Raw genomic sequence first — 20,171 nt, 5'->3', positions numbered from 1 at the left:
GAGTCTTGGTGCCATTTTGATGTCAGTGGTGAGGAAGGAGGAGTCAGGGACGCAGAGCTGATCTCTGAGCCACAGCAGGTTTGAGGGGAGCTGGCTCCTTCAGCTGGTATGTGGGGTTATAGGTGGCTGTGGCACATCCACAGGCAGTTAGGAATGGAAGACTGGATTTGGTGAGAGAAGTGGGGCTGTAGCGTATAGATATGGGAATTTGAGCAGAGAGTGGGGAGGCTGTGAGCACTAGTTGAAAATAAATGGCCAGATGGGCATGTTCAGGGTGAGCAACCGGTCCACTCAGTATACACCAGCTGGAACCCATGTCTATGTATGAGCTCACAGTTTTGCATTCCCTTCCGAAGTATAACATTTTCTGTGATGAGTTTCTATTGTTAGACCAGCACTTTCCCTGTGGTCAGTTCCCTTTAAACGCTGTACCTCCTCCCGGGCAGTGCTTCTGTTTATCTTATCCTCAGGCTGTTATCCTGTTGTTACCTGTTTACGGAAGTTAGAAGAAGAAAGATGGAGACTTGGCCCCCAAAAAAGGGTGTGGGCTGCCCACGGGGTCTTAGACCAGGTTGGCAGGAGGAGCCCAAACTGCTTCACTTCTCCTTCCCCAGGGCATGAATGTGGGAGGGCTGGATTCACTTATACCACTGCCAGCAGCATCTCCAGACAGGGCAACATTTAAATTCACCTAATTCATGTCCACCCCTCTACCTGACCCCAAACCCAGCCTCCTGGTCATAGTAAACAAAGAATATTTAGAATATGAAAAAAAAAGCAAGTGTAACAAAGACAAAATCCCCTATGGTGTGCCACAACTCTGAGACAGCTGTTGCAGTTCACATTTCTTTGCAATAAAACTGACACTCATCTCAGAGGGGGTTCATGGTGCTTCTTAAACAGACCGCTTACTGTCCTGGTCCATTTGGTGTTGCCGTAAGAGAATACCACTGGATGATTTATAAAGAACAGAAATTTATTTCTCAAAGTTCTGGAGGCTGGGAAGTCCAAGATCAAGGCACCAGCCTCTGATGAAGGCCTTCTTGCATCCTCACATGGCAGAAAATCAGAAGAGCACTAGAATAAACTCGCTCCCTCAAGACCTTCTTATAGCAGCTTTAATCTATTAATGAGGAAAGAATCCTCGTGGTTTACATGCCACCCAGAAGGCCCTAGCTCCCAACACTGTCGCATTGGCAATTCAGTTTCCAGCACATGAATGTTGAGGGACACGGTCAGACCATAGTACATCCTAATTCATATATTCAACAAATATTTATTAACTGCACACTTTTGACTAAGCAGCTCTTCTCAACACTTAGGCATACGACGACAAACAAGACAAAGAAGTTTCCTGTCCCCGTTTTAGTTGGGAAGGCAATTGGTACCTAATTCAATTAGGTAGTAGTGGGTGCTACAACAGCTTGAAACAGGATACTGAGCTTGAGCACGACTGGGGAGGGAGTGAGTCTCTTTTCAGAAGGCTGATGGGAAAGCCTTCTCCTGGGGCAGTGGTATTGGTCTGAGGTCTGAAGGAAGAGAAGGTGCCAGTCTTGTGAGACTGTGGGCAGAAGGCATCAAACCAGGGGAACAGTGAGTGCAAATGCTCTGAGCTAGGATCTCGAACATTTTGAAGAGTAGACAGAAGGCCCTTATATCCAAAGGGACTTGGTAAGTGGAACAATAGTATAAAGGTGGTCAAAGTGGTCAAAGAGGTAGTCAGGGGCCAGACCCTGTAGAGTTCTGTAAACCATTTCGAGGTATTGAAGATTACCTTCTATTTCCAATTTTGCAATAGGATGCCATTGGCGGATTTTAATTTCAGAAGTGATATGACACAATTTTTATTGTTAAAAGATACGCCTATAGTGTTGTAATGGGCTTAATGGTGACCCTAAAAGATGGGTTCATAGCCTAACCCCTGGAAATTGTGCATGTGGCCTTCTTTGGAAAAAGCAACTTTGTGGAAGCAGTTAAGGATCTCCAGATAGGGTCACCCTGAATTATCCAGATAGGCCCTAAATCCACTGAGAAGTATTCTTACACAAGACAGAAAAGGGGACGAGACAGAGGGGAGGGCACATGGAGATAGAGGCAGAGATTGGAATTATGCAGCCACAAGCCAAGGAAACTGACTAGAAACTGGAAGAGACAAGAAAGCCTTTTCCCCTACAGCCTTCGGAGGGAGCAAGGCACTGCTAACATCTTAATTTCAGATTTCTGCCCTGCAGAAATTTTGAGACAATACATTTCTGTTGCTTTAAGCCACCAAGTTTAAGGTAATTTGTACAGCAGCCACGGGAAACTAATACCAGTGTCTCATAGGCCTGGCGTGCAATAGGGAGCGGAGGAGTAGACCCATGGGGAAAACGTGAGAAGCTGATAAAGCAATCCAAGAGAAAAGTCACGTGGCTTGCCACAACAGCAGTGGGAATAGTGAAAAGTGCTCTATTTAGAACATTTTGAAAGTAGAACCAACAGAATGTGCTGATAGATTAGATGTTGGAGACAAGGGAAAGAAAAAAAGAAAAGCTTCTTGGCATTTGGTCTGAAGAACTAACAGACTGCCTAATATAGTTACCTGAAATGAGGAGGACTAGGGGAGGGACAATTTGGGCCGAGGTTGTCAGGATGAGAGGTGGTGGTAGGGACGGAGGCTGTACTGGGTGTAACATGGTCAAGACTTCTTTCATGGACGTATTGATTTTGAGATGCCTGTTTCACATTCAAGATGGAAATTTGAGTAGGTCAGCCATGAATTTGGAGCTCAGAAAACAGGTGAAGGCCAGTAAGTTAGGAGTCATTTGTGTGTAGATCCATGGTTCTCAACCTTAGCTCTTGGAGTCTCTTGAAGAGTTTTCCAAAAGAAGACATCCATACCTGTGCTCCATCTTGAACTGATTAAGATGAAACCTGTAACGTATTTAAGAACTCTCCAGGTGAGGCTAGGGGCAGCCAGGGTGGAAAAGCCGCAGATGTACATAGTATTTAAAGGCATGGGTCTCATTAATTCCGGGATTTGGCAAGAGAGAAGATGGGATGACACAGGGAGAGCTGCCTAGAAGATAAGATGCTGCTAATGTCACAGGTAGACCAGACTGATCCTCCTCAGTTCTTAAGGTAGCTACAGTTTTGGTGTTAGCACCATTTTTTTTTTTTTTTTCAGTAGGCCATGAGGTTAAAGAGATAGGAAAGGTCTGGTGCAGGGAGTGAGAGCAGATGGAACAGAGGTCTGAAGGCCGAGTCCTGGAGGCTTCCAATGTGGTGGCTCATGGAGAAGGAAGAGCCAACACAGGAAAACAGACAGAGATCCTTGAGCTGGGAGGTGGCGGTGAGAATGTGGCGTATGTGAAGCCAGAGGAAGAAAGTGATTCAGGCAGAACAGGGGACTCAGTGTAGTTAAGTGGTCCTTGTAAGTTGAGAAAGATGAGGGTAGAATTAATCCAGGGATTTGGCAAGACAGAAGCCATTGGTGGCCTTGAGATGACAGACGTGTTTTAAGAGCGGCTTGGATGGAAGCTGACATTGAGCCAGCTGAGAGGAAGCAAGTGCATTTTGAGCCCATGCATCTTCCCACCAAACTTGAAGCAGTGAGTGAGACCTCTTACTGGCACATTGCTTCTGCTATTTCCTCTTAAAATCTGGCATTTCTGGGAGTTAGAAAATTTTATTCACAGTGTCTTTATTGAACCACGTATTTAATCTTCTGGAATATAGTACATGAATCCCCTTATTAATGCGTCAGTTTTGTGAACGGCATGTCGTCTGTGCTTCTGTTCCTTTCCTCTAAATCTTTTTCTTTTGACTTTGTTCCCAATGAAATCCCTCTGGTATTTCCCTGGGTATGTCCTTTAGTGTCTGCTAGCCATTCATCTTGAGAGAGGTGGTTCTGATTTCATCAATCACAGCTGCTTCTTATATGAATGTCAGTGGTGCTGTTAAACCTCATTGCCTGGTTTGTAGTTGGGGCTCAGCAAACATGAGTTGAAACTTAAGGTGAAAGTAACCCTATGGTGGACACTGCAACTGCCCTGGGGAGAGTGAGGTGAGTGTTTTGAGGTTCCTTGGGAGGAGGGCACAGGAGCCATGGCTGTGGATGGGAGAGCTTCCGCCCTTTAACTCCTGTCCTTGTTACCTGCCCTTCCGCTATTCAGTCCTTGATGCTCTCATTATGGCATCATGATGCTCAGCAGGGATGGCTGCCTTGTCATTTAAGTTTTGGCTGTGAATTCTCTGCCCTACTCTGGCCCTCTGCTCTGGAAGGATCCTTGTGAATCCATGGTAGTTAACATAATAATGGAAGTCAGATTCATCATGTGTGGGTGAGCTCCTGTAGCCTTAGTGAAATTGTAGTTTCTGGAGCCCTGCACACCAGTGACAGGTTGGTAAGACCAGAAGGTGCTCCCCAGTCTGTGCCCCTCCAGCCTGGCAGATGAGCCTTGGCTCCTCCAAAAATTCTGTTCCGTGTTGCTTAAGAGCTGACAGCTGATGTGCTGTAAATCTCTGGAAACTATACAATGCCATAGCTATGTATTCTAATTCATTTTCTGTTTATATGATGAGGTATACTTGTAGTACTGACTCTACAAAAGCAGGATTTTAAGGAGTAAAGAAAATCTAGAACTTCCTACTGAGATTGTCCAAATGAAAATTTTAAGCCTCAATTTTTTAACTTTTTATTATGGTTATTTTCAAACATGTACAAAACAAGAGAGAATCATATAACAAATACACAGTACATGCACAAGCCAGCTGTCAACTCTGAATCCTGCCATTCTTGTTTTATCCATCCCACATGCCTCACCCACTTTCTTTCTCTTTTTTTCTGGCATATCGGTACATTTTTCTTTTAACCAGGAGATGCTGTAGTAACGTGGCTGCAAACTCTCAGTGGGTTAAAATAACAAAGGTCTATTTCTTTCTTTTTGTGAGATGGAGTCTCACTCTGTCGCCCAGGCTGGAGTGCAGTGGCGCAGTCTCGGCTCACTGCAACTTCTGTCTCCTGGGTTCAAGTGATTCTCCTGCCTCAGCCTCCTGAGTAGTTGAAATTATAGGTCCACGCCACCACACCTGGCTTATTTTTGTATGTTTAGTAGAGATGGGGTTTCACCATGTTGGCCAGGCTGGTCTCAAACTCCTGACCTCAGGTGATCCACCTGCCTCGGCTTCCCAAAGTGCTGGGATTACAGGTATGAGCCACCGTGCTTGGCCAACAAAGATCTATTTCTTGCTCAAGTTACATGTCCTTTATGGGTACAGGGTCTCTTGCCCCACACCTTCTTTATTCTGGGAACAAGATGGAGAGGTGAGTCTCTCTCTGTGGAAGACCCTGGAAGACCCCACTCAGGGTTGTTCTGAAAGTGATCTCACATGGATTGAGCCATAACCTAGAGCCAAAAGAAGCCAGATTCGCTAGGAGAAAGGTCTGTTGGCATAGCCAGACACTTAGGAGGAGTGAAAAGATGTATTTTTCTGCAGAGAGAGTGTGATCGCATTTTTATCAATTCATCTGCACCCTGGGGACCAAGAGTTAACATTTGAATTTTTCTAAGTAGGAATCTACTCCTCACGGACAGTTAGCATTTGAAAGACTCTAACTGGAAATCCACTCTCCAGAGGATGTCTCAACAAGTGCTTAAGTCCGCTCATAAGCATAAGGAGTGCTGGAAGTGATTTTTTATTGGTAAAGTGGTTGGTTTTCAAGTTATGTAGATGGACTAGAGATATATTTTTTTTCTACTCTTGCATGAAGAGGTGGTCCCTTTCGATTGCTATAACACATTACCTTAGACTGAGTAATTTATATGCAATACATTTGTTTCTTCTGGTTGTGGAGGCTGGGTTCTCGGTTCTTCTGGTTCTTGGATCTGTTAGTCCAAGATCAAGGTACTAGCAGCTTTGGCATCTGGTAAGGGCTTGCTCTCTGCTGGTGCCTTGTTGTATCCTCATGTGGTGGAAGGGGCAAATAGGCTTCTCTGGCTTCTGCTATAAAGGCATTAATCTTATTCACAAAGGCAGAATGCTTATGACGTAATCACTTTCCAAACATATTAATACTATTGTGTTGGGGATTAGGCTTTAACATACGAATTTGGAGGTTGGGGGAACACAGACATTCAGACTGCAGCAGGGAATGAACTCTTTGGGCAGCAGCAAACTGATATCTTTTTTTAATATTTAATTTTTTTTTGAGATGGAGTCTTGTTCTGTTGCCCAGGCTGGAGTGCAGTGGCATGATTTCGGCTCACTGCAACCTCCACTTCCTGGTTTCAAGCAATTTTCCTGCCTCAGCCTCTCAAGTAGCTGGGACTACAGGCACATGCCACAACGCCCAGCTAATTTTTGTATTTTTAGTAGAGACAGGGTTTCACCATGTTGGTCAGGCGAGTCTCGAACTCCTGACCTCGTGATCCACTGCCTTGGCCTCCCAAAGTGCTGGGATTACAGGCATGAGCCACCGCATCTGGCTGCAAATGGATATCTTTAAGAATAGGATTCAAGGTCTAGAACTCCATCCTATTCTGTGTTCTGTCACTAAATGTTGGGTCCTGAAGATTTTCTCTCCTGATTTGGTTAGAAGGTGGTTGAATCTGACTGCGAGAACCTAAAGTGCTTAAAGGAGAGCTTGAACTTCCCTGAGCATACACCAGGTGATGTGACACTTTTATGCCTCTTGTCCTTGTAACATGCCCCCTAGAAGATAACTTTTAGGAGAGGACACCTACGGTTCCCACCAACTTTTAATCATTAGAATTTACTAGAATCTACTTATAAGAGCATGACCTTGGTGAGTGGTCATTATAGTGGGTCAGTTTGCAATGAAGGGAGTAAGAATTTGAGAGAGAGCATTTGGATTTTTCTGTTGGAGAGTCATTAGTGCCTTTCTAAACTGCAGAGTGGCCACACAGTTCCTCTATGTCAGATTGGTTCCTCAGCACTGTTGTTAAGTCTTTAATTATCGTCGGGGACCACTTTAATAACATCTAACTGAACAAAGGTCTCTAGAAGGACTTGGGGAATATTAAAATTTGTGCAGAGAACAGAGGGGAGCATATAGGTCATTTGTAACTGGTATAGCTAGGAAGAGTGTGGCCAATGTTAAAGGGTGTATGTATTGTGGAGATAATTCAATTAGTTTTTTCTTTCCACAGCAACAGAAGAGTTGCCCTTCATGGTAATTCATATGCACAGCATCTGTACTAAATGTTTTACATGCATTGTTTCATTTAATCCTCATAACACCTGCATGAGATAGGAAATAGTATCCACATTTGACAGATGAGAAAACTACGGCATCACATTTTTCAGGGAAACATAGCTAATAAGGAACAGAGCTAGGACTCAGATTTAGCAAATGTAATTTTTCAGTCTACCCCTCTATATAAAGTCTTTCAAGCAATAGAAATTTAAAAAAAAACCTCTTGACTTTATTTCAAGAATGTCTTCCTTCAAAAGATGTAGAGATTCCCACCAAGGCAAAATGGACACCATGTTTTCCTCCCTGGGGCAGCAGAAGCCTTAGTAAGTGGCTGTTCTGAGTTCCTGTGAATGGCGCAGTGGCGGCTTGGTTTGATTCCACAGAGTATCTAGGATACCCACATCCCTTTATATGATATGAGAATTTAGGACAACTTTACCTTCTAGTCTCAGTTAAGCTTTGGGAGCAAGCAAGAGCTGTATTGATTGTCTGCAGGTTTGGAGTGTGGAAACTCAGCATCAAGTAAATGGTGTGTCTTCTTGTCACCCAGCATTTTCCCCATTACCTTTTCAGTCTGTCTTCCATTGGGCAAAGTGCCCAACTGTTCTTGAAGGAAAAGAAATCTAAATCCCGAGCTGCCTGCACAGCATCTACGCCCCGGGGAAAAATGCCTACAGCACAAATTCTAAAACCTCATTCTAAAAGTGCATTACTAAAAAGGTTTTACAGTATAATAACTTTTAAACCTCAGGGTAGTGATGGCTGCAGCATGCTTATGTCAAACCCGAAGGAAAACCCAGAGGAGGTGGCAGGTGGAAGAAATACTGCTTTAGTTAATAGATCAGCAACCTCATTTAAAGAAGTGAGGCTTAGGAAAAAACTACTTTTATCATCTCGGTTAGCTTCTTTCACTTTTCTTCACTCTGTGGTCCTGTTGTTTAAATTTCTAAGAAATGGTAAAGACAGTGAGAAGGAAACATTTAAAGAAAGGGGGGGCATACTAGAATATGATGTGTGATTCCCCCTTTGCTATTCTGTTTTTGTTATTGCTATGCAACAATCGGGGTCAGGTTTCTAATTCTGTCTTCAATGTCCCAGGTAGAAAGGTGGGTTTGTGTTTGATAGACACGCAGATGGCAGCAGGGCGTGTGCAGTGGGCTAACTCCCACACAAGGGTGGAGGTAGATACTGTCAAGGGCATGGCAGCCGCAGCTGGTGTGAGAACACCAGGGCACGTTGATGGCACTGCCTCATCTCCGACAGCCGGCTGTCTCCAAGGTGTTTATGTGGATTACATTCACCATGAGGATATGTAAACCCTCTTATTCCTATTCTCATGGAATTGAGAACAGGAAGATGAGAGATGACCTGGACATTTCACCTAGATTAGACCAAAGGTGAGCAAAGGTGATCAGGCAACAAAGGTAGCCTTTACCTGACAGCAACCCCAAGGCAAGGGCCACCAGGAGTTAAAAACAAACAGGGCCAAGCAACAGTCAGGCTCAGATCCAGGAAGGACTGGACAAGTGTTCTGAGGCTGTAGCCTAGCTCTCACTGAAAGCCACTGGATCATGGGGCTGAGACCTGCTTTTCCTGGGAGCTCCTGCTTGGGTGGGTTAGACCTACGGTTGTTGTCTGAGGTCCCTTATGTCTCAGAGCAATCCTTTATTCTGGAAACATCCAGGGATTTCCTTCTCCAGCTTTTATTTTCTACGTCATTGGACATCACCCCTCTTTGATTTTTCCTTGTTCTTCCTCACCACTACCCCTGAGGCCAGACATAAAAGATTGATAAATGCATGGTTCAAATCCTGCCCCTATCACGCACTTGCTTTCAGATTTTTGTAAAACTATTTAATCCCCTATTCTCTTTATTTGTAAAATAGGGATCTGCATGCTTATCTGAGAGAGGTGATGTGAAGATTAAAGGAGGTCACACCTATAAAGCATAACATACCAAATGCTTTACTTACATTTTCTCATTGGAATGCTCTTCACAGGTCTGGGGTGAGGGAGAACAAGAGTTAACTAGTAACAAACATGGGGGTGATTTAAACGTTTCAGGAGCTCATGCTAGTAATACCATAACCATCCATAGACCATATTCCCTGATTTTTTCTTAAATGCTTTCAGGCGTGTCTCCCCTGTAACTATCCAGTACACTGGACGCTTCCTGGTTTGGTTACGAGAACAAGCTCCGCAGCGTTGGGACTGTTTCTAGGCAGGCTGGTGGGCATGCCTTCGCAGAGCTTGGCTTTGGTCATGTGCTCTTCCATATTGTTTTTTTATTCTGATGCTTTGACATCTTGGGCTTTGCTGACCCTGAAGGAACTGCCCCTCCCAGAGCTGGCCAATTCCTAAGGAGAGTAAAGGACTCACCTGTGATATGCCTTTCCTATGCAAGCTGAACACTCTGGAGCCCAATTCCCCAGCCACCTTCTTTTTTTTTTTTTTTTTTTTTTTGAGATGGAGTTTTGCTCTTGTTACCCAGGCTGGAGTGCAATGGCGCGATCTCGGCTCACCGCAACCTCCGCCTCCTGGGTTCAGGCAATTCTCCTGCCTCAGCCTCCTGAGTAGCTGGGATTACAGGCATGCGCCACCATGCCCAGCTGATTTTTTGTAGTTTTAGTAGAGACAGGGTTTCACCATGTTGACCAGGATGGTCTCGATCTCTTGACCTCGTGATCCACCCGCCTCGGCCTCCTAAAGTGCTGGGATTACAGGCGTGAGCCACCGCGCCCGGCCCAGCCACCTTCTTTATTAGGCTTTCACATTCTGAGCCACTAATGCTCTGCCTCAATTACCCCAGGGCCTGGTACCAGACAAGTGGGAACAGCCCCTATATTCCAAAGCTCGCTGAAATGATTCAAACCAGCCAACCCTAAACCTGCTTATGCTGCTTCACCCATTAAACCACAGTAAAGGTCCCCCCTTGATTCCTTTGTGTCCTGACCAACCGATGTTTCCCCAGGTGCCCCCACAGCATGGCATGGCATGCCCCACTTTTGAAACCTGAACAAGCTATATTTTCAATTGCAAATATCCTGGTCTGTTGGCCTCACTATACCCAAATAGTAATGAAACCTACATTTCAAAACACCTTCCCCGACTGATGGTTCATTGTTGTGTCAACTTGACTGGACTAGATGATGCCCACATAGCTGTTAAAACATTATGTCTGGGTGCATCTGTGAGGGTGTTTCTGGAAGAGATTAGCATTTGAATCAGTAGACTGAGTAGAGAAGATCCACCCTCACTAACATGGGTAGACATTATCTAATTCATTAAGAGGCTGAATAGAACAAAAAGGGAGAGAAAGGAAAGGGTTATTTGTCTTTTTTTGAGTTGAGACATCTCTCTTCTGACCTTGGACTGGGAGTTATGCCATTGTCCTCATGGTTCTCAGGCCTTCAAACTTAGGCAGAATTGCAACACTGGCGTTCCTGGTTCTTCTGCTTGCAGACGGCATGTCATGGGACTTGCTGGCTTCCATAATTGTGTGAACCAATTCCCATAATAAATCTCCTCTTATGTATCTATATATATCCTATTGGTTCTGTTTCTAGAGATTGGTACCAAGAAGTGGGAGTGCTTCTAACAAATACCAAAAAATGTGGAAGTGGCTTTGGAAATGTGTAATGGGTAGAAACTTGAAAGAGTTTGGAGGTGCACACTAGAAAAAGCCTACATTGCTGGGAATTGATCTTTAAAGATGATTCTGGTAAAGGCTCAGAAAGAAAAGAAGAGAGCTATGACAAAAGCCTTAATCTTCTTAGAAAATACCTAAGCGGTCATGAACAGAACATTGGCAGAAATATGGGTAGTAAAGGCCAGCCTGATGAGGTCTCAGAGGGAAATGAGGATCACGTTATTGGACAATGGAGAAAAGGCCATGGGGAAGAGGGGCAAGGGAAGTGAGAGCATTAGGACAAATACCAAATGCATGCAGGGCTTAAAACCTAGATGACGGGTTGATAGGTGCAGCAAACCACCATGGCACATGTATACCTATGTAACAAAACTGCATGTTCAGCACATGTATCCCAGAACTTAAAGGAAAAAAAAATTAAAATAGTGTCACAGAGCTTGGCTGAATTGTGCCTGTATTGTAGTGTTTTGCAGAAGGTAGAGCTGTGAGCACTGAAGTTATCTATTTGGATAAGGAAATTTCTAAGCAAAGTGTGAAAGTTGTGGCTTGGCTTCTCTTGACAGCCTACATTAAAATGTGAAAGTGGAGAAAAGATTTAAAGACAAAATTGTTAAGCAAAGGGAAGCAGCACTTAAAGATTTGGAAAAGTCTCACCCTAGACATATTATAAAAAATGAGATATCAGATACAGTGATTCATGCCTGTAGCCCTATTAGAGAAACTGAGGCAGGAGGATCCCTTAAGCCCAGGAATTTGAGACTAGCCTGAGAAAGGTAGTGAGAGTCCATCCCTTAAAAAAAAAAAAAAAATGAGAAGGCACCTTGGGAGAGAACACCAAGGGTGTGGCCAAATAACCATCTGATAAGGAGATTAGTTAACCAAGTGGAACCTATTGCTTAAGGTGGTGCAGAAGTAATTGGGGCTGCCACCTTCATCACAGCTCCAATGTGCAAAAGCTTGAGCAAGCAAGCGTGAGACCCCAGAGACAGCCCTCGCTGGAGCAACATCCAGGATGGCTGAGAGGTAGGACCACTCCAGCAACCCCAGGCTGTAGAGCCACAGACACAATTCTAGCTCGGGGAGCCACAAAGGCACAGAGCAGCCTTTGGAGAGGGCCACCACCCCCGTGGGTTGGGAAGGCAGGACCACAGCCCCAGTGAGCCTGGAGGACAGAACATTGAGCCAAAGATTATTCTCAAGACAAAATTTTGGACTTTGCTTGGGACCTATCCTTTCTTCTTTTCTGTTTCTCTCTTTTGAAATGGAAATGTCTTTTCTGTGCCTGTACCTCCATTGTATTTTGGAAGTCTTTAACTTGTTTAATTTCACAGGTTCACAGCTGGAGGGGAAATTGCCTCAGAATGAATCATACCTTGCGTCTTACCCATATATAATGTAGGTGCTATTTAAATGAGACTTTGGACTACAGACTTCGAGTAGATACTGGAATGAGTTAAGACTTTTGGAACCACTGGAATGAACTGAATGCATTTTGCATGTGAGAAGAACATGAAATTTTGGGAGGCTAGGGGTAGAATGTTATGGTCTGAGTGTTTGTGTCTCTCCCAAATTTATATGTTGAAATCCTAACCCCCACCCACTTAAGTTGATGGTATCAGGAGATAGAGCCTTTTGGGGTGATTAGGTTGTGACTGTGGAGGTCTCGTAAATGAGACTCGTGCCCTTATGAAAGAGACATTAGAGGGACTCCTTCCTCCTTCTGCTTTGTGAGCTTAGAGTAAAAAGGCTGTGAGGAAGCAGCCCTTACCAGACACTGAATCTGCTGGTGCCTTGATCTGAGACGTCCCAGCCTCTGAAACTGTGAGAAATACATTTCTGTTGTTTGTACGCCACCCAGCCTGTGGTATTCCATTGTAGCAGCCTGACCAGACTAAGATACCCTTGGATGAAGAGCAACGGGGGTAACATGTGGAAAAAAAAAAAAAAAAAAAAAACTGCTCCAATACCAAGGGTATGCTAGATGGCATTTAAACTTATGCTTGGTAGTTGCTTCTCATCATTCTTAGTTAATCATAAAGCATTCTACTTTTGTGGATTTTAAGTCCCTAGGAAATGATGCTGAAAAAAACAACAGCTTTGTGAGACCATCAGCAGCTGTAACATTGACATCTCTGCTTTCAAATGGGTTACAAAATTAAACAAGTGTCATCCAAAGGACCACCAGGGTGGCTAGATAACAGAAAAGAGAGTTTCATTGGCAATACTGGTTTACAAACTGGAAGAGAGAGTCTCCAGTGTGAACTGAGAATGCTATCTCTGAAGAACAGAGAAGGTTTGAGGTTTTATAAAATGGAGAAATGTTGCATATTGCTCTTTGAGAAGTTTCATTGGCACCTATAAGGTTTTGAGGAGCAAGCTCCAATTGGTACGTGGCAGTGGTACACAAACTCAGTCTGAGAGTCGCCATAGGTCGTCTCAGTAGTCATTAGACAAAACTGGTTTTGGGTTACTGCACCAGTGTCAGCTGCCAGGCCTGCGGAGAATTACAGTTTTTTACAGCAGTGCTCTTTACCCTGAGGGCTTTCTACCCTGGCTTATTGACTCTGTCTTCGTTGGGTATGACAAGAATGACTCAGTTCATATGAACAACTTTCACACAATAAAGCTTCATTTATTTATTTATTTAAATTGAGACAGAGTCTTGTCGTCGAGGCTGGAATGTAGTGATGCATCATCGAGGCTCACTGCAGCCTCAACCTCCCAGGCTCAAATGTGATCCTCCCACCTCAGCCTCTCAAATAGCTGGGACCACTGGCACATGCCACCATGCCCAACTAATTTATTTAGTTTTTGTATAGACAGATCTCAGTATGTTGACTAGGGTGATCTTGAACTCTTGGCCTCAAACAATCCTCTCACCTCAGTCTCCCAAAGTGCTGGGGTTACAGGTATGAGCCACCATGCACAGCGCAAAGCTTCATTTTAAGTCTCTTTTATTTACTTTTATTGATCCTAGTCATAACACATTGTAAGTATACTCTGCTAGAGAATTAGATAGCATGTCGTTTTTTAAGTGTCTTTTCTAATTAACCTGTCATGTAGTTTAGTAAGAAAATATTAAAGGAGAATCTTGCCCGACAGATAGCCAGTACTGAATAAGAAGCCCATTTTGTTTGTGTCCGGAGGGATGAGACACTGTTAATAGTGAGGATAAGTTTATTTTAGCTTTGGTAAGAGGAGAACAAATCCACTTTTTCACAAGAGCTGCTTTCCCATTGCTTTTTGCCCCCTTCATCCCAACACCCGCAACCAAGGCAGTGTCAGTAAGTTTTGGGATGAAAAAGCCTTAGGTAGGCTTCTTATGGTTTTGAAACGTGACTGCTTGGAATTGGGGGAAAGCTGTACTAAAATTATGAAGCTGAGTGGTTATTAACCATATCCAGTAGTGGGTCATGTTCCTGTGCCGCCTTTATTTGCCCACAGTAACCTAGCAAGACATAAAATCACAGTGCGCAGTAGATGGCACCATCGAATGAGCCCTATTGTCTGCAGGAATCTGGGATGATAAGGAGATTATTACCTCATTTATTTTTGTAAGGAACTGTGTAATTATGATGATTCGAAAAAAAGAAAGAAAGATGAAAGAAAGGAAAGGGAGGAAGGAAGGGAGGGAGGGAAGGGAGGGAGGGAGGGAGGAAGGAAGGAAGGAAGGAAGGAAGGAAGGAAGGAAGAGAGAGAGAAAGAGAAAAAGAAAGAAAGAAAAAGAAAGAAAGAAAGAAAGAAAGAAAGAAAGAAAGAAAGAAAAAGAAAGAAAGAAAGAAAGTAAGTTAGAAAGAAAGGAAGAAAGGAAGGAAGGAAGGAAGAAAGGAAGAAAGGAGAGAAAGAAAGCAGACAGGCCCTGGTTTGACTGTTTCCTATGCTATTCTACTATAGCATTTAATATCTTACTGCAAATTTGGCTAAGTTATAACTTAAAAATGTTAAGTTTTTATTAGCACTTTGACAAACGTAGACTTCTACAGCAGAAGGTAGTGGATTAAAAGCTGGGCTGTCAACCAGGTGCTCACCAGCTTAATGACAATGGAGAAATGTAATATAAAGAATTTGAAAAAATTTATGCAACATGCATGTTTCTTTTGAAATTTCAGTTTTCGAAAGCAAGGCTTGATGAGATGATCTTCATTTGTGAGAGTATGCAGAGGGCGGTGTGAAAAGATATGGCAGGGATCCATAGTTTAAAAATGGATTAAAAACAGTTCTACAATATGAAAAAATAAGGACAAAAAGTCATAATTTAAATTCTCAAGCTAAGTTCAACAGTGGTAAGGAAAAGAAAACATATAGAAATGGAACAACAGGGATCCATTAGAGTTGGATATCATTAGTTTACTAGTTTGAGGAGGAAAGTGAATAATTCTATGTGTTTTAAAATCATAGAGAATGAACCTTGAAAATGTTTAATGCTTAGAAAAGAAAGTATTCATAATAGAAAGTTCTAACTTGGCCAAATTTCTTACTTTAAAGTTAGAAAATTAGATTTTTTGATTGTATAATTTGGATCACAAAATCAATAAGCAGGTAGATAAAAAGGAAAAACTACATATTAAGCCAGAATCATCTAATAAAAACAGTTTCTTATATATAAAAGACTGTATGCTAACTCCTAGACCCCAAGGGAGAAACTGAGACTACAGTCAGGCGTCACTTAACAACAGGGATATGTTCTGAGAAATGCACCCTTAGGTATTACTGTCATTGTGTGAACAACAGAGTGTACTTAAACAAAGCTGAATATCATAGCATATTGTTCTAGGTTACCAACTTATCTGTCATGTTATCGTACTGAATACTGTAAGCAAGTGTAACACATGGTATTTGTGTATCTAAATATATCCAAACCTGGAAAAGATACAGTAAAACTATAGTATGAAAGATTTTAAAAAATGGGACACCTGTACAGGACACTTAGCATGAATGGGGCTTGCAGGAATTGAAGTTGCTCTGGGTGAGTCAGTGAGTAAGTGGTGAGTGAATGTGAAGGCCTGGGGCATTACTGTTCACTACTGCAGACTTTCTAGACACTGGACACTTAGGCTAAGTTCAAATTTTTAAAATTGTTTTCTTTCTTCAATAGTAAATTAATCTTAGCTGTCTGTAACTTATAAACTTTTTGATGTTTTTAATTTTGATTCTTTCGTGATAACATTTAACTTAAAACATGATCATATTATATAAAAACATTTCCTTTATATTCTTATTTGGTAAGCTTTATTTTTTACATTTTCAGATTTTTTTTTAAGTTTTTAATTTTATTTTGTTAAAAGCTAAGACACAAACACACACATGAGCCTAGGCCGACACAGGGTCAGGATCTTCACCTCCACACCTGTCCTACTGGAAGGTCTTCAGGGGCAGTAACGCATGGAGCTGTCATTTTCCATGATGACAATGCCTTCTTCTGAATTCCTCCTGAAGGACTTTTCCGGAAGCTGATTAACATTTGACATTATTTTTATTTTAAATATTTTTTATTTAAAAAAAAATGTTAAATGCAAACCAGCTTCAGGCAAGTCCTGCAGAAGGAATACAATCTAAAATAATGATAAAAACTAGTAAAAAATAGTAAATATATAAACCAGCAACAGTCATTTATTATCAATATATATACATACACTATAACCGTATGTGCTATACTTTCATGCAAATAGCAGCGCAGAGGGTTTGTTTACACCAGCATCACCACAGACACTTGAGTAATGCATTGCCTTATGATGTTACCATGGCTACGACATTGCTAGGTGATAGGAGTTTCTCAGGTCCAATCTGTCATATCTGTGGTCCATTGTTGGCTGAAATGTCATTATGTGATACATTGACTCTACTGCCGGCAAGCTCCTATTTAAGTAAACAAAAACAATAAACACAAACATGAGAAGTACAGGAGAAAGCCCAAGGAGATAAGAGAATCCTCCTACGTAAAGGAAGCTACATCAGAGCAAGGGGCCAGTTCTCACCTGGAAGACACAGTACTGCACACTTCAGCCAGATGAGTGTCGTTTGAACACTCACCACCCAGGCACTGTGTGTATGACCCCTGGGAATGGCCTCTGCAAGAAGCTAGTGGGTTGTTAGAAGCTTTAGGGGGGTTATTTTTAAGTTTCTGCTAATAAGCTCTATTTCGAGCTGAAAATTTGTGTAGTGCGTAGGGCTAGAAGGCAATATTAGAGATTGTATGGCCCATTCTGTTATACTCTTCTCACCAGTGACTCAGAGGACCTGGCTAGGCTGTCTTTGACCTGTTTCTAATAGTGAAGAATTGGAAACACTCTAAATGTCCTTCCACTGGGGGGATGATTTACGTAAGTTATGGTGCTTGTATAGAGTAGAATATTGCATTTAAAGAACAGGGAGTTTTTCATGATTCAAAATGGAGTCATCTCCATCATATAGTGTTCAAAGAAAACTCCTTACAGTAACTTCTGGAGAGAACTAGAATTGAAGAAGACATGGGTAGTCAAGGGGACATTTGCTGCATCAGTGCAGTTTGAAATTTGTATAATGAAAATGTACTTATGTATTGAGTAATTTATAATCATAATGTACAATTTTGATTTCAACTTTTACCTGACATTCATGTTCATGTCTTTAGAATATAACTCATTCTATGGGTTATTGGACATCCTATCTTACTTAGCTGGTCATATCTCTGCAATTAGATATTTATTTATAAATAGGGATTCCATCAGAGTTACCATTTAAATTAAACAGGAAGATAAGTATTTTATTGGAATTTAGTTTGTGCTTATATCACTGATGTTAATTTTTGCCACAGGAACTCTACTTTTCAAGGTCACCACTAATTTGGTATGTTTCATGTTTCTTTGTCACAATTTAGAGACATTTCTCTATCTTCTTCCTTGATGACCTTACTGTTTACCATAGAAGTTCATCTATGTGTCTCCAAACTCCATTTCAAGAATATGAAAGGCAGGTAGCTTATGCGCACATTCTCTGGCCCTTGATAGATGTTTTGCTGACCCACCTCCTAATATCTGTAGAGTTACCCCAGGCTCTACCTTCCAACAGCCAGTTCTGTGTGTGAGAGGCACAGTCCTTTGTTAAACTAAACATGTTTTTGCTCTCTCCTGTCCTCTCATTTCAGTCTCACTATCTTAGAATCAGCTTCATGGAACCACAGGAAAGACATCGTTGTTCTTCTTTTGCAGGTAGCCAGTAACACCACCCTCTCACTGAGAGCCCCTAAGAAATAATATTAGGACTTGAGTTGACTTTTGATGCATCAGTATTCTTTGCATCATATAGTATACCTGGAGTGGTAGAGTGCAAAGTCTGTGGACTCAACTTGCTATTTGCATGACTTTGAGCAGGTTGTCTAAACTCTCAAAAACTCAGTCTTTTTATTTATAGAATGGAAATAGCAAGTCTAGGATTTGAAAATTGTTAAGAAGGTTCACAATTCTGCATACACTACCGCTTATACATATATGGCAAGCAGCAAGATGTGGCTGTTTTTCTTGGGTGTTTTCAGCCCATTTTCCTCCTTTCCAGAACCTATCTCCTCAAACTGATGGATGCATGATGAGTTTCCCTTGCCTAAGTTATTATTATTATTATTATTTGAGATGGAGCTTAGCTCTTGTTGCCCAGGCTGGAGTGCAATGGCACGATCTCGGCTCACTGCAACCTCTGCCTCCTGGGTTCAAGTGATTCTCCTGTCTCAGCCTCCCAAGTAGCTGGAATTACTTGCATCTGCCACTATGCCCTGGGTTAGTCTTTCTAATTGTTCTTTCACTGTGCTGCCATTTTTAGTGGAAACTTCATTGCAAAAAGTGCAAGGTTCTGATCTGTGGCACTTGAACTGCTTGCTGGCTCCTCTAACTTTTAAGTGTGGTGTATTAATTTAGTCCCTCTCTCAGATGTCCACTGTCAGGTAATGAATTGATGCAGTGTTCCAACTAGGAATGCCATTGCCTCTCTGTCTTGGCTTGTTAACAAGAAACCATTCATGAATGAGTAGAAACAACAATAAGTGTTTAGAAAAGTATTAATGATTGAGGCAGTAAAAAGTGATCCCAAGAAAACCCTAGACCACTTGCACCTGCCATAACTTGTTACCTCTGTGACCTCTGACCATCTGTGCCTCTTTGGTCACGTGTATTGACTCTAGACCACTTTCAGTCTGTCAGCATTTCTCTTCAGTCTATTTAGAGCTTCCTTGAACCTTCTTTCTCTGTCAAACTTCCTTTTATAACATAAGCAAAATAAGAGAAGATGTACATTCCTTATCGTGTGCATGGCAAGGACAGAAAGGAGGAACAGAGTTTATCCATGAAAAGTGTTGCTGTCAAAAGGGAATTATGAAATCCTGTTGTATGCAAGGTATCTCAAAGTTAGCTTTTTTTTGAAAATATGAAACAAAAAATTATTTCAAGCAAAGTGCAAAATGAAAATCTCAGAGAAAGTCAACCTGACCTGAAGCTTATTCATCACTGCACAATGAGTTTCACCACACAATTGAGTTTCTGGCCCATGTGACACTGAAGTCACTAACAGCACTAGTGTTACTCTTCACTGTAGATTGGACAGTGCTGTGTTTGGGGATTCTGGAGAAATTAAAGTAGGAGAGGATGTGGTCTGCTCTCTAGGGCCACAGAGTCCAGTGAGAAAGATACAATTAATAAGCTGAACTCCAGGATTGCAAAGGAAATTCTGTTTTACAGAAGGGGAAGCATTGGGACTGATTTCAATATTTCTGTTGTGGCGTGGCTCTTTTGCAGCTTCTTCTTCTTCTTCACATGTATCAAGCTAACTTAATGAAGAATGTATACATTCTTCCATATCATACTAAATAATGCAAATAAGTGATACTGTTACAGGCTTGGGGTCACAACATGGGGCCATGGTAAGCTGCACCCTTCTCAAAAGCATCTGGTGTATGTGAAGAAGTTGCGTATCAGTGACTCGCTCTGATGTACTCAATAGGAGCCCACAAGATTCTCTGTCTTGGACTCATTAAGGAGCATTTAAATACCAGAAAAATCTAGCAAGGCATAGCCCCTGACTGGGTATTAGCCAGCATAATATCAGGGTTGTTGTAGTTAGAGTATCCAGATGGGAAGGCAAATTTTGTAGGGGACTGTCATCAATACAACCCCCCCATTATACGTATACTCAGACACGCCACACGTGTGCAGTTCATAACAGAAAACCCAGCATTTGTGGAGTAGGAGGCTAGAATTCAAGAACATTAGTGAGTGAGAGCTTTGTCTCAGGATCATAACTAATTTTGAGGTCAGTTTTTTCAGCAGTCTTTGTTATGTTCAATCTTTTAGGTCTAAAAAT

The 20,171-nt window shown here is 42.1% G+C and overlaps 1 protein-coding gene and 1 long non-coding RNA gene across 3 annotated transcripts in view; one reads left to right on the top strand and one right to left on the bottom strand.

Moving 5' to 3' along the window:
- Window positions 1-20,171, top strand: part of KCNK1 (potassium two pore domain channel subfamily K member 1) — a 57,982-nt gene that overhangs the window by 28,672 nt on the left and 9,139 nt on the right. The gene's annotated exons all lie outside the window — the stretch shown is intronic.
- Window positions 16,097-19,107, bottom strand: LOC116526066. The gene is made up of 2 exons (XR_004257953.1): window positions 18,961-19,107; window positions 16,097-16,703 (listed from the first exon to the last, which is right to left on the bottom strand). It is a non-coding gene; the product is annotated as an uncharacterized LOC116526066 (long non-coding RNA).

This window comes from Sapajus apella, unplaced genomic scaffold (assembly GCF_009761245.1).
Source record: "Sapajus apella isolate SASKATOON/1434 unplaced genomic scaffold, GSC_monkey_1.0 scaffold49, whole genome shotgun sequence".
NCBI lineage: Eukaryota > Metazoa > Chordata > Mammalia > Primates > Cebidae > Sapajus > Sapajus apella.
The sequence above is the reverse complement of the archived record's forward strand: the minus strand, read 5'-3'. Positions and strand labels throughout refer to the sequence as shown.